Source organism: Hemicordylus capensis, chromosome 1, assembly GCF_027244095.1.
Source record: "Hemicordylus capensis ecotype Gifberg chromosome 1, rHemCap1.1.pri, whole genome shotgun sequence".
Classification (NCBI taxonomy): domain Eukaryota; kingdom Metazoa; phylum Chordata; class Lepidosauria; order Squamata; family Cordylidae; genus Hemicordylus; species Hemicordylus capensis.
In genome coordinates, this window is record NC_069657.1 from 327811092 (window position 1) to 327823531 (window position 12440).

The following is a 12440-nucleotide window of genomic DNA, read 5'->3' on the forward strand; positions in this document are numbered from 1 at the left end:
CTTTTTAATTTACAGCCCTTCTCTTGAAAACATAACAAATCCCTATAGCTACCCCATTCAGATTGCATATTTGTCTCTTTACGTGCCAAAGCTTCAATCGGGGATACCCATAATGGAGTTTTACATTCCAGACATTTTTTATATTTTACTGACACTCTCATTAGACTCCTTCTTACATAGTGATTAAGAAAGTCTTTATGCACTTTGCTTTTATCATACCACAGATATTAATGCCAGCCAAACCTTCTATCAAATCCTTCCAGATCAAGTATTCTGAGATTTCTTAATGTTATCCATTCCTTTAACCACGTCAAACAAACAGCATTGAAATACAACCTTAAATCAGACAGGGTAAGACCACCTCTTTCTTTAGCATCTGTTACATTTTTAAATTTAATTCTTGGTCTTTTCCCTTGCAAACAATTTTAGTTATGTCCTTTTGCCATTGCTTGAAACAGGTTAATGTATTAATTATAGGAATAGTCTGAAAAAGAAACAACATTTTAGATAAAACATTCATCTTCACAACTGAAATTCTTCCCATTAAAGATAAGTTCATTCTAGTCCATCTTTGCAAATCATTTTTACTGTATTCCATATTTTGATATAATTATTTGAAAACAACAAAGTTTTTGTTTGTCTGACAGATGCCCAAATATTTGATTTTCTTCTCCACTTTCAATTTGCTTATTTCATAAAGTCTGTCATTGGATTTCTGGTCCATATTTTTTGCTAGCACCTTCATTTTACTCTTATTAATATAAAACCTGGCCAATTGGCCAAACTGTTCTATTTTTTCCCAAGAGCCTTCTGATCTTCCCTAATGAATTTTCTAGAAAAAACACCATATCATCCGCAAAGGCTCTGAATCTATACTCCTGTTTCCCTACTTTCAGGCCTTGTATTTGGTCATCTTCTCTGATGTTTCTACAAAGCACTTCCAGAACTAATATAAAAAGTAATGGGGAAAGTGGACAACCTTGTCTAGTTCCTTTTTGTATTTTACAATTATATGATAGTTCCCCATTTATAATAATTTTGGCATATTGCTTTGAATATATTGTCTTAATGGCCCTAATAAAATTATTACCAACTTCCATTGCATCCAGTAGCTTCCACATAAACTGCCAGGAGACGTTGTCAAATGCTTTCTCTGCATCCAGAAAGATCATAGCTATCTGTTTATCATTATGTTTTTCATAATACCCCAATACATTCAGGACTGTTCTCACATTGTCTCTTAGTTGCCTTTTTGGCAAAAAAAAAAAAAAAAAAACACCCCTGCTTGATCTTCATGAATAAAAGCTCTTAGTACAACCTTCATTCTCCTTGCCAAAATGGCAGCAAAAAGTTTATAGTCATTATTTAACAGTGAGATTGGCCTGTAATTCTTGACTTGCATTAAATCTTGATCCAGTTTGGGAATTACTCGATGTTGGCATACTTCCAAGACTCCGGCATATTTCTTTTTTGCAGAATATCATTCATCGTCCATTGCAAAGGCTGTAATAATTGATATTTAAAAGATTTGTAGTATGAAGCTGGCAGGCCATCGGGCCCTGGTGCTTTATTAACTTTACTTTGATTTATTACTTCAGTTATTTCCATTACTAATATTGGTGCATTCATAATTTCTATATGATCCTTGGTAAGTTGTGGAATATTTTGTGTCTTCAAGAATTCATCAATTTTTATATCCTCTACTTTGTTTCCTTTATATAATTCAGAGTAATATCTGAAAAATCCCCTTTTTATTTCCCTTTCGACATAGGAAAGTCCATTTTTTGGTAGATATCTTGGATATGTACTTATTCTTTTTCTCGCTTCTAATTTTCCAGGCCAATAACTTGCCTGGTTTGTTTGCAAATTCAAACGACTTTTGCTTCACATATTTTAAATTCTGTTCAATTTCATTTAATACCAACATAGCTGTTGCTGAAGCATTTTAATGACTTGAATAGTCTCTTGCTTGTCCTTAATCCATAAGAGTTCTCTTTCTTTTTTTTGAACTCTCCATCAATAATCCCTTTTTTCAATCCCCTTTGTTTTTTAAGGTATGCATTCTGTTGTATAAAAAACCTCTCATAACAACTTTTCCTGTGTCCCAAACTATCTTATTATCCATTCCTTGTTTTAAATTCAATTCAAAATAATCCTTTAACTTCCTTTTAGCTTTCTCCACAATTTCAGCTTTTTTCAGCAAGTATTCATTCAGTCTCCAACGAAAGGATACCGTTCCAGTCTTCTTCCATGTAAAGAAAATTGCATTATGATCTGAAAAAGTTCTGGGCAAAATATCCATTCTTTTCATACATGATGTGATAGATTTAGATGTCCAGACCATGTCTATCCTTGAGTGGGATTTATATCTTTCAGAAAAATAGGAATACTCCTTTGCATTTGAATTTTTAATTCTCCACAAATCATGCAAATCCATATGTTCTCCTAAATCAAAAAAGGCTTTTGGTAACCTGCCTTCTAAATTCCTTTCAGCCATATCAGGTTTTCTATCCAAAGTTGTAGAGACGACCCCATTAAAATCTCCCAGTAGAACTAAGTTAGCATTCGATAATTCAGCCATCTTCTGTTCTAAATATTTATAGAATTCTACTTTTTCCCCATTGTGTGCATAAATTCCAATTATCACTGTTTTGACTCCAAAAACTATAATTTACAGAGCTAGCACCCTACCTTAAATCAACTTGGGTTCAAATTGCTGCTTCAGATAGAGTACTATCCCTCTTTTTTTTTCTTGTCAGAGGAAACAAATTCTTGCCCCAAGGCCTTATAAACCAAATATTTTCTGTCTTGTTTTCTAATATGTGTCTCCTGTTAGCATATAATATCCAAACTTTGCTTTTTAAGAAAATGAGGAAAAAAATTGTCCTTTTAGTTCTATTTAGTCCATTGACATTCCATGAGGCTATTTTGTAATCCATCTTGACTCATTAGTATTATGTGTTGAAGGCACTGGGTGTTCTGGGGTTAAACTTTTTTTGTATTTACGCCAAAATTCTTGCGCTTTGAGGAGCTCTGTAATTCTATTCCTCTTCCCTTTGTAAAAAAAGGAGACCCCTTCAGGCACTTCCCATCTGAAGTGTTTTCCATTGGTGTTTAAAGCACCTGTTACCAATTTGTAATCCTTATGTTTCCTTAAGATCTTGGATGGTATTTCTTTCAAAACATTTACCTGTTGGCCTTCAATGGTAAGGGATTTAGCAAAATATGCTTGCAATATCTGCTCTGTATTCGATTTAGAGTTAAATTGAACCATACAGTCTCTGGGTACCTTATTTGCTATAGCATATGCAGAGTTTACTCGAAACACTGAATCTATCTGGTTCTCCATCTCTTCACTTGGAATTCCCAAAAGTAGTGCGAGTTCGTCCCTAAGGACTTTTTAAATATCTTGCCCAGTTTTTTCTGGGATCCCTCTAAACCTCAGAAAATGCTCTTTTTGTCTCAGTTCCAGCAAAGCCATCTGATCTAGTAATTTCTCCCTGTCATGTCTTAATGATCCCAGGTCTTGCTCCAAACTTTCCACCCTTCTTTTAAATTATTTATTGTCATCAGCTAATTTTTTCAGTCTCCTCAATATTTGATGTTCTTTTATTCAATATTTGTATATCTTGACTTACTTGTTACAAGGTACCAGAATTTGCTTCTAATAACTGTTTCATAGCAACTAATGTCTCATTCAAATCCGAAGGCATTTTTCCTTCACCTGGTCCTGAGTTTGGGACAGAAAGCCTTCTGGCTTGTGTTTGGTTCTGCTGTTTAGCTTTTTGTATTATTTTCAACTCTTCTTCTCATACAGCAATATATAAATATTCAGATCCAACAACACAGCTCTTACAGCAAGTTTCAGTCTCCTTGCTATCCAAAAATGTACAGGCCTCCAGTTGTTTCCAAATAAACTGAGCTCCAAACCACAACCCTTCTATCTTATCACCGCAAGTTCATTTCTCCTGCGGTTCAATGATCCGCCTTCTCCATCTAATTGGTGCACTTTCTGATACACATTATTCAGCACCAAACAGCAAACAACAGTTCACTTCCTCACTTCCTCCTTTAGTTTAACTCTCTCAGGATGACTAACACAATAGTCCCAACTATTTTACTTTTTAGGTTTTAAAGCCTTTAACCATCAGTTCAGTTCTTGAGCTCCAGCATTTGATAGACAAATTAAATTCCCAACCTTAATTTATGGCTGGCAGACTCTTACAAGGACTTCACAGCAGCGGCTTGACATCTATCCAATCCTTACAGCAACAGCAGACAGAATTCCAGCAATTTATCACTGACCATGCTTCATGGTGTGCTTCTTGATCTTGAACCATTAATTATAATCCAAACTGAAAGAAATCGGATGCCAGACAGGCTTCTGTCCATAGATTTCCAAAGGAGGAATTCAGCTAGTTGTTTCCCAACCTCCACGGCTCAACTTAAATCAAAGCTGTACCTTCCAGCGCAGCATTTGAAATAAGGAACAGGCTCCAGTGGATGCAGTGGGCAATTTCCATCCAAACCCTTTAATCCGGGTGGGCAGGGTTTCTGAAGACTCAAAAAACCCCAAAATAATTCCTCCTCAGTCACCCCTGTTGGGAAGCATGCAGCCTCATCGGCACTCCAACTGGAAGTCCACATTAATACATTTATTATTACTTATAATTACCACCCTGAGACTTTGGTTTGGGGTGGTATATAAATGTATTAAATAAATAAATAAATAAATAAATAAATAATTATGATGATGATGATGATGATGCACAGTATGGTCTCATGTAAAGTTAAAAAGTTGCTTACAAAGCATTTCTTTCACAAGCATGTTCTTTTTTCAGATCTCTGCTGCAGAGTTAACCTTTGTGTATCACACAGTAAAGCACAACCTGAGTTGTAACAGTATGTGGTGTCAGATTGACTCAGAAGGTCAGAAGGTACATTTTGATTCAAGTATTGGAAAGAAACTGCTGTGGCAGGACAAAAGCTGAAAGTCTTGTAAAAGAGGTGCTTGCCCCCAAATCTGTAAAATGTGTTGTACACACCTTATCATACAGCATGAAGCCTCTACCATTTGCTATACAAACAGATGCTTCAAACAAAGGGAGCAGAAAAATGTTCCCTATTGCAGTCCAATACTTTACTGACGAAGAAGGTGTAGTAAATAGAATGCTAGATTTTGTGGAAAGTCCTGATGAAACAGCTGATGGGATAGCAAATCACTTAAGTTCACTGGAAAGCTTAGGATTGACATTTAATTTGGTATCAGCCTTCATTGCAAACGTCAACTATGGGGTCCATCACTCTGTGTACACGAACCTACATAAAATCCTCATCTTCTTCAAGGAAATTGCGATGCACATATAGTATATGTTGCTGTCAAGCATGCTATATATGAGCTCTCAGTAGACATTGATTGATTAATTGATTGATAAATTTATATACCACCTTTCATTAAAACAATCCCAAGGTGGTTTACACAAAAATTAAAAACAAGACATTGAAAACTTAGTTCTGAAAGTACACATTTTTTCTAAACATCTGCACAGAGAAGGGAAAAATTAGACATTTTTTGATTATCTGTATGTGGAATGGAGAGAAATTCTTCAGCATGTCACCACCAGATAGCTGTCTCTAAACCTCACCATCACTAGAATGTTGCAGAATTGGACAGCCAACAAGTCTTATTTCATGAGCATTGATTGTTGTCCAAAGCCGATCAAGAAACTTCTGAAACTGCCTGATGATGCATATGGAGTGCAAGATAATGATACACAAGATGTTGTGGAAGTGTACCTGCTTTTATGCAACAACATTCTGCTTATTTTTGAGGAGGCAGTTAAAAACCTTGGAAGAAATCACATAACCACTACCAAAATATATTCCACAATGCAATCCCTACAAGATAAGCTGATCCAAATAAAGGAGGATGCATTCTATGGATATTTTACAAATTTAAAAATAAATGGCCTTTCCATCAGAAGCTGAAACAGCCAAGAGAGATTTTCAAGCCTTTCTAAACTGTTCAATTGCGTACTTGGAAAAATGGTTCAAATTTTCAAAAGAAAATTGGCTTTTTTCTCTTCCGCCTCTGTCACTTGAGACTACTGGACAGATCATTTATTCAGGTATGGAAATGGTGGTTGAAAGGCTCAGTCTTGTCAGCTGGTTGCAGCTGGATATGGATCTACTGTATGATGAGATTACGGTACCAGAGCAATTCTTGACAAATTAAAAATGACTGAGGACTGGAGACTGAAAAGCACTGCTTTGAAGTGGTTGAGCATATTTCAAGCCTCTGATGCTCTTCCTAACATGCTGGCTGTGCTCTCATTTGTACTGAGCATCCCTGCATCAACTGGATATGTTGATTCTGACATATTCCCATATATGCAAAACAAGTGGAATGAAAATCACAGTAGATGTTCTTCAGAACTGATAAAGAGTGAACTGCTTGTGCGTATGAATTTTGATCTATCATGTGCTGACTTCCACATGGTGATCATGAATGACAAGCCCCTTCTCACTGCTGCAAGGAGTAACCAAAAATACTCATGGGAAATTAGAGATGCCCTCTAAGGGCAAAAGCAACTTTAATTTAACCTGCTATCTGTTTAAATGGGTTGAGATTGTATAGTTATTAGCTATGTTGTGTTCTTATAATGCTGCTTCCTTAAAATGTATTCAAAGTTACCCATGAGAAGCACCACTGAAATCACTGAGTTATTTTTACTAACTTAAGGCCTATAAATTTCAATGGAACTTAGTTATGGCTAAATTAGTCTAATTGCTACCCATGAATTCTAAAACAACTTGCTTAGAAAAACAGTATATAAATACTTTAGATAAATTTAATACTTTAATACTTTACACCAATAATTATTCATGTTCTGACAGACACACACAGTGTCATTTTATTAAGGTCTTACAGTGTGTTCTTTATTTTGGAGCTCTTAGGATGGCAATCCTAGGAGAGTCGGGGGGGGGGGGGGCACATGGACAGTGGGAACTGCCAGCATATTCCCATTGGTGCTTTTCCTGGGTAAGGCATCCACACATTAAGAACAACTGCATAAGGTTTTAGATTAGAAATTCAGTAGGCAGTAACTGGATTAACTTGGAAGTGCATTTCTCTTTGTATGTCTTGGATTGTGGAGCACTTAAAACATGCAAAGGGAAATTTAAAATTTAATAAGATATAAAAATGCACTACTTGGATGGAGAGAGGGAAAGCATTTGATATTGTATTCAGGGGAAATTCAATTTCTGTACATTTTCTAGCAGGTTTTAAAGCTGCTCAATGAAAGTTATCAAGAAGGAGGGCCTGCATATGGAAATTTCAACTCTGCTTTGATGAGTGCAATGTTTATATTGTTGAATATTGGATATTTAATGGAAAATGAGACCTGCGAACAACTTTGGAGAAAGCAGTCATGAATTGACAATATGAACAGATCCACCCACACACCAGTTAAGCCAACAGGCTTCAATTTAGCAGAGAATTAAGCACATTTGACATTTAACTATAAGGTTAATGAATGACAAAGCAGAGAGCAATAGTTTTTTAGACTAGATGTATTGTATTCAGCAGCACGTGGGTAACACCTCAAAGTCAATGAGAATAATGAAGGCCAATGTGTTATCAAATTAAAACCACATGTTTATTAGCCTTTTCAATTGAAAGAGAGATTATGCTTGAGACACATTTGGACTAGGAATCCATTAATTATTAAGCACTCATTGGAATTTGCTCGTTTCATGTATGAAATCTCAGAAATGTAGAACACAGGGTTTCTGTGGTGTGGGGTAGACTCATTGGTGAAGTGAGGCCATACAGGGCTACCATATGGAAAAGAAGACAGGGTTTCTGTACCTTTAATGGATGCTCAGAAGAGAGAATTTCAGGAGGTGCATCTTCTCTATCCACCAGAATGACAAGTTGCTTTCAGCACATATTGAAATTTCATCTTCTTTACATTTCTGTACAGGGACCTGTGTTCTTTTCTGTATGGCAGCTCAGCCTCCATACCTGCATTCAGTAAATGCAAGGAGCATCACATGAGCACAGGCATGTAATTCATTCATGCCAGCTTACAGCATTCACACTGGCAGGACACAAAGCAGCAGTCCATGCAGTGATGTGTGCATTGATTTTTAGCCATCTCCACCAAGCCATGAATGGCTAGGTAGAGGGGGAAGGGAATCAGCACACATACTGGTCTCCACTACTGAACAGATGAACAAGTAGGTTGGTGAGCAGCAAGACAGCTTGGTAAAATGGATGGATTAGCCAGTGCGGCCGTCACCGGGGTGGCGGCGAGAGGCACCTCAAAGGGTAAATGAATAGGTGCTTGCCACTGCTCTTGCTTCACCTGAACACCTGCTCGGACTAGCAATGCGCCACCCAGCACACCCTGCAGTGGGGATCGTCTCCACCACTCACCTGGCCTCTGCAGAGCTGATCCTCCGCTGGTAGCCAAGTGAGTGGCGGAGGCGATTCCCTGCCGCAGGGGGTGCTGAGCACTGCACTGCTACTCTGAGCAGCATTCAGGTGTAGTGAGAGTGGAGATAAGCACCTATTAATTTACCCTTTAAGGTGCCTCTTGCTGTCCCCCTGGTGGCACCTGCACCAGCCACTCCTGTTTACAGCCATTATTCACGAGTACAGGTGCCTCTCATGGTCTGTGTATCTTAGTGTGAACTGATATCATCAGCTGACAGAGGTCTATGTGCATGGTGGAGCAGTCTCCGCCATGCTCCAATCACTTGATTGCTCTTGTTGACCTGGAATTCATGTTTGGGTGATTTCCTGACCCTAGGGTCATTTCTTAGTACATTCTAGAGCAAAAGAAGAAGAAGAAGGTGATCAGTACAAGTTGACCATTGGGGACGTTATCAGTGCTTCAAGCTCTGCTGAAACTGCCGCTGCCTGCAGAGCAGAGCAGAGGCGTAACTATAGGGGGGGCAGGGGGGGCACGTGCCCCGGGTGCCATCTTTTCTGGTCACATGGGGGGCGCCGCCATGACAAAATTTTTTTTTTAATTTTTTTAAAAAAAATTTTGTTAATACAAATGTTTCCTGCTCAGTGCAGCAGCACTGCAGCAGTCAAGGGAGTGCGCCGGCACCCCCTCCCCCACGAGTGGTCCCTTCCGTGCTGCCCGCGCCCCCCCCCATTGCTTAGCTGACGCCTGGCGGCCAGTCAGTGGCCTGGCTTGGCGGCGGCGGGTGCTTGTGAGGAAAAACCTAAGTATAATGTAGTATGTTGGGGGGGCGGGGGGCGCCATTTCAGTGCTTGCCCCGGGCGCCATTTTCCCTAGTTACGCCTCTGGAGCAGAGGCACTCTAAACCCCAGACCTTGGGGCCCCGGCCCATGGCCTCCAAGGACTGGGGGGTCTCCAAAGGCCGGGGGGAGTCTCCTGCCTCCATAAGCCCCCCACTGTGAGCCCTCCTCCCTGATATTCTAGCTGCCCATTCTAGCCGGTGACATTACAGGCTTGTGACACTGTATTCTAACTGTGCAGGTGCACCGGAGTGCCTCACGGTTCTTAGAGGCCACTGAGCCAGACAGTCAGACTCAGTAGCTGTTCCCGCTCCACCTACCACCACCATGGGGGAGGGGCTGCTCGCATCACCCCCACCACCTGGCTGCACACATGGGTGGCTAGAATATTGGGAGGAGGGCTTGTGCAGCAGCAGCAGGGAGGACTCGTGGCAGGAGCAGTCCAGGCAGGCACCCAGTTTGCCTGTGTGCACCACTGCTGCAGAGGTGCAGCAAAAAATGATAAAAGAATTAATCCCTTCCAACAATATCAAAGTGAGTAGGCACAAAAATGTGCAGGCAAATAAATACTGGGGGCTTAATCACAAGACTGTGGTGGGGCCACTGCTGACCTCCCTTGCACCTGTCTCCTAACCATGGCAACCAGTACTTTCAAATTCAGTGATCCTTGCAGCCTCCTAAATTATCTGAAATTAGTGACACACACTGCAGCACATCTTTGCCTCTGAAGGCACACATGGGCAGCTGACTCCTCCTGTATTTGTTGTGTTCATCTTTAGCCAGTTTGGTGTCTTGCCCGTGTGATCCCCTGGTGAGAAGAGGAACAACCCGAACAGCTAGCAGTTTCCATATCAGGAAGACTCTGCTAGTGTGTGCACATGTGTGTACTATCTTTTATTACCTTGTACTTGACATTAGAACTTCTAGTGATCTGCTGTTTTCCCCATTTCTGCTATTATGAAGCCTGATGCATGAGAGGAACAGGTGTAACCTTATTGCAAGTTTGGAAGACAGCTTTGGGGTCTATTTAATTACCACTGATGTGCAAACTGGAACCTCAGAACTAGAGTACAAGAATAACCCCTCAACAAGAAAATAGCTACTTTACCCTTTTGAAACCACCAGCTGTGGTATAATTGTATATATCAGACCGGTCAGCTGATCCATTCTTCTTATATGTTCTGCCAAAAACATAAGGATTGGCAACCAAGTAGTATTACCACTTTTATACCTCAAATGTGTCTCTGAGCCAGAGGTAACCATTGGCACGAGTCTGCACCAATAACACAGATCTCATATCAGTTTCTCCAGGGGAGTCCTACTGAACTAAACGTGTTCACTTTGCAGGAATTAGTTATGTTGTCACTTAAGGCCATTTCCATTTGTGATTTGGCATACTGCAAAGGCACATTGAAACAGGTCTCTGATCATTCAGCGTGCCCCCATAGGAACACAGGAACATAGGAAACTGCCATATACTGAGTCCGACCATTGGTCTATCTAGCTCAGTATTGTCTTCACAGACTGGCAGCGGCTTCTCCAAGGTTGCAGGCAGGAATCTCTCTCAGCCCTATCTTGGAGAAGCCAGGGAGGGAACTTGAAACCTTCTGCACTTCCCAGAGCAGCTTCATCCCCTGAGGGGAATATCTTGCAGTGCTCACACATCAAGTCTCCCATTCAGATGCAACCAGGGCAGACCCTGCTTACTACCGCAAGACCAGCTCTCCTCTCCGTGAAATCCGCCTATCTGTTTTGGTCTGTAAGACACCACTGGAAAGATGTTAACCCTCACTAAGATTTCAATGTGGCTCTGCGACAATGAAGTATTAGGACATACACGACTTTTCAATGGATTGCAGTGATTCCACCAGAGAGAGCTGAAATACCCCAGCAAAAGTTTGCTTGACAGGGTATCACTTATGGCGCAATGAAAAGCAGTCTCTTTCTGTCAGCATAATCTTTCTACAGTTCTTCATTTGCATTATATTCTGCTACATGCTGATTGCCACCATGGTGCTCCTTTAACCAAGGAATAAAATGTCAGGAAGCAAGACAAAAAGCTCCCTGGCCCAATTCAGATGACATGCCTCAGTTACACTTGAGGTCGGCATTTTTCATTGTCCAAATGTTGGAAAATGCCACAAGCACGATTCTGTTGCCACCTTCAAACTGCAGATTGAACCCTCAGTTTTAAGTTCGGTACATAGCTGGAACCAGAGCTCTGCTGACTCCATTGTGTTGCTCAAATGCAGTAACCTGGGGGTTGTGCAGAAGCTCCTCCCCCAAGCACATCCCCTCTCATATCAGAGCCAATGGTTGCTGGGCAAGTGATGCACTCGGACGAAGGGGGAGGGGGATTGCAGGTAGAGACAATGGAACCGCAGCTGCTGGATCACCTGTGGTATGATTCTTGGCTTCCTAGGTTAATCTCAGGTAAGCCTACATGCTGTTTCACTTTTCGTTCTAATGCCCCCCCCCCCATCTGCCTGCCTGCCTGCATGCTTCTGTATTGTTATGCTTGATTTGCGAGTGACAAATGCATGAAGAGCTTGTCAGTTCTTAGAGCTTGTCAGGTCAAACTAGTATACTGGACTTTGTCTACTGGTTTTTGCATCATCATTTCCTTCATGGAGCTATCAGAATGTACTGGTTTGCTGAGGATTCCAAAGAGGATCAAATTTCTGAGTGTCAGTGTTCTGACTGTCAACGTTCTGAGTGTCAACACAAATATAGAACTAACCCCTTGTTAGAGATTAGGAATTTATTTCTTCTTTTGCATTTTTGTCAGGCCAATGCATTGATCACAAATTTTATTAATGTCACAGCTGTGACAATGTGCTGTTCTTCAAGATACGCACACAAACACCCCAAACACCCTCTTGTATGTGACAAAAGCTATAACATCATATAAAGAGGAATCACAATCAATAATGATAGCACTTCTCCTATAAAAAGCCCTTCATGAATCCTGAACTGTGAGGTATTTGTTGCCATTTTTGATTGTCAACTCAAATTATTCCAACTAGGTACAGCAATGTATTTGTATGTTTATTTAAAAATTATTTATATACTTGTTTTAAAAATGTTGTCCCACTTACATCTTTCTACATTAAGCTCATCATTAGCAATGAAGGTTGAAACTTTTCTTTCAAAAATAACA